This window comes from Sinocyclocheilus grahami, unplaced genomic scaffold, assembly GCF_001515645.1.
Source record: "Sinocyclocheilus grahami isolate Dianchi unplaced genomic scaffold, SAMN03320097.WGS_v1.1 scaffold17.1, whole genome shotgun sequence".
Taxonomy (NCBI): Eukaryota; Metazoa; Chordata; class Actinopteri; order Cypriniformes; family Cyprinidae; genus Sinocyclocheilus; species Sinocyclocheilus grahami.
The window spans coordinates 5613024-5615795 of record NW_015505196.1 but is presented as its reverse complement, the minus strand read 5'-3'; the positions used below and the strand labels follow the sequence as shown (position 1 = coordinate 5615795).

The 2772-nt window shown below is 41.8% G+C and overlaps 1 pseudogene; it reads left to right on the top strand.

Moving 5' to 3' along the window:
* Positions 1-214: 214 nt before the first annotated feature.
* Positions 215-1279, top strand: LOC107552355 (5-hydroxytryptamine receptor 4 pseudogene; annotated as a pseudogene).
* The last annotated feature ends 1493 nt before the right edge of the window (positions 1280-2772 follow it).

The following is a 2772-nucleotide window of genomic DNA, read 5'->3' as shown; positions in this document are numbered from 1 at the left end:
AGAGGGATTATTATGGTGTGGTGAAACGACACAGACATATTTGTTCTCATATATCAGTATGGCAGTTTATTCACTAGACAACACTGGACAATATCTCGAACAAGCATTTTTCTTCTTGGTCACAGCATGTTGTGAGATCAAACAAAGCATTTATCAATGATCATGGGAATAAATCTTGAATGCATGTGTCTCGTTTATCACCAGGTTGAACAGCATGGAAAACTCCTCGGAATGGAGCAACATTTCACTCAACACTGATTTCGAGCCCTGTGCCACATTGAGGAGCTCCGGTTCACGAGTCGCCCTCTATGTCTTCATCATCGCAGGGATCGTCTGCACAGTTGTTGGCAACTTCCTGGTGGTTCTCGCCATTGCTTACTTCAAACAGCTGCGGTGCCCTACAAACTCTTTCGTCATGTCTCTGGCTGTTGCTGACTTCCTGGTGGGGCTGGTGGTTATGCCATACAGTATGGTCAGAACAGTGGAAGGATGTTGGTATTTCGGCCCAAACTTCTGCCATCTTCACTCCAGCTTGGACGTTATGCTCTGCACGGCCTCCATCTTCCATTTGAGCTGCATCGCTTTTGACCGCTATTACGCCGTCTGCAACCCTTTGGTGTATTCATTTAAGATGTCCCGTAAACGTGTGGGTCTGCTGATTGTGGTTTGCTGGGCCATTCCTTTCCTCATCTCCTTCGGCCCAATCCTCCTCGGGCTGCACAAGCTTGGCATGGACATTCCTTTGCCTGAGAACATGTGCATCTTCTTGGTGAACCGCGTTTATGCCGTTATGGCGTCCCTTGTTGCGTTTTACCTGCCTATGGTGACCATGTTGGTGGCCTACTGGAAGATCTACAAAGCGGCAAAGCGGCAAGCCATGCAGATAAGCGCGATGGAGGCGCAGATGGCAGCAGGTGTGGGCAAGGACTCGAGCAAGAAACAAAAACATCGCAATTCTATAAGGAGGGAAAGAAAAGCGGCCAAAACTCTGGGCATCATCATGGGTGTTTTCCTTCTGTTCTGGTTGCCGTTCTTTACTGTTAATATCGTCGACCCGTTCATTGAGTACGGGACTGCTGCTGTGATATGGGATGTATTCCTGTGGTTGGGGTATGTCAACTCCTCCCTAAACCCTTTCCTCTATGGTTTCTTTAACCGATCCTTCCGTAGGGCTTTCCTCATGATCATGGGCTGCAGAATATGTCTGCACGGCACAGCTCAAGGAATGGACCTCTCTCACTCGAAAAGAGATGCCAATGAGCGCACTGACAACCAGTAGACTGATTACCTGTGGCAGTTTTAATAAAATACCTCAAACTTGTTCCTCTCCAGCCCATATGGCAAAATATGTTTTTTTTTGCCAAAATATTGTTCAAATATCCCATTTCCCAAAAGCATCATTAGGTAACTATAGCCCTATTCGCACGGGATTAGTATTACCTGGTGACCTCCAGTCATTTGTAATAATTGTGGAGGTTGTCTGTGATCTTAATCCTGTGCGAATCAGTCATGTCTGTAATTTGTAAAGTCAAAATTCCCCCGCAAATGACCTACCATATTTCGTCGAACACCGAGGTCCTGTGAAAATATTAGTCCCGTGCGAATCAGCATCTCAGCATTTGGCTGGTCGTATATAATTTTTCGAGCTTTTTGTTTCCTGTGTGCCTTTTTATCCATCTTTCGCGAAGAATGGAGCTGCGTTGGAGTGTTTGATAGTATTTTGGGTGCTGTCATATTGCTACACCATACAATTTGCAGAAAGAGAAAGCTGAAAAGGTTTTGAGGTTAATGTGTTACAAATAAATCGGGCATCAAGCTTGAGATAGTATTTTAACGTGGTGAAATGTAAATGACACAAAACTATATTAGTTTATTTATTTTTTAATCCATCTAACTGGACCATAGAATGGGACTCTCAAATCCTTGACATTGTATCTGGGAGATAAGTCAGAAAATTCTAATAAAGTCACAGGCTTCGCTTTTCCCGTGCGAATGCACCACACGACATTTAGATGTTTCAAAATTATACAAGGTCCCTAGATAATACTAATCCCGTGCGAATAGGGCTTATGATTGCAAGTTCTATTGAACTCTATTGGTAGCTATAGCACTTCTGACCATAGCTGCTTTTGGGAAATGCACCCCAGGGCAAGTGAGGTGAGGAGAACCAGAAGGGTGACACTGGTGCCGTGACCCAGATGGGAGTGAGGTTTAGGGATATGAGTTAAACGGAGGCCAGCTTACAAGAGCTGTGCAGGTAAACCTCACTCCCCTGATCTCAAGAGGGCGCACTAGCAACTGACATTAGAGGCTGTGGTCTTTAGCGTCCTTGTTAACGCACATATATATATCTTTTTTTTTCTTGCCCTTGAAATATATTTTGGTAAATGAGAGTTAAAACAAAATATATTTTCTATTTCATAAATATATTTTGAATATATCATTGAGCTTCACTGGTTACAACATATATTTGGCATATGTTTAAAATAAATTTTGGTCACAAAAATATATATATTTTTTGCCATATGGGTTATTGAAAATATATTTATGTAAATGTATTTTAAAATCTTTATTAGCAATAGGCCATTTTTAGATATTTTAAAACATATTTAAAATAGCTATGAATGTATTATTGCCCTATGGGTGACCATAGGTATTATTCGTTGTAAGACTGTAAAAGATTTAAAGGATTAACACATTATGGAATCTCATTATGGGTTCCAAATAATAATAAATGATATAACACAAACCCCAGTGAGATGAGGATAACTC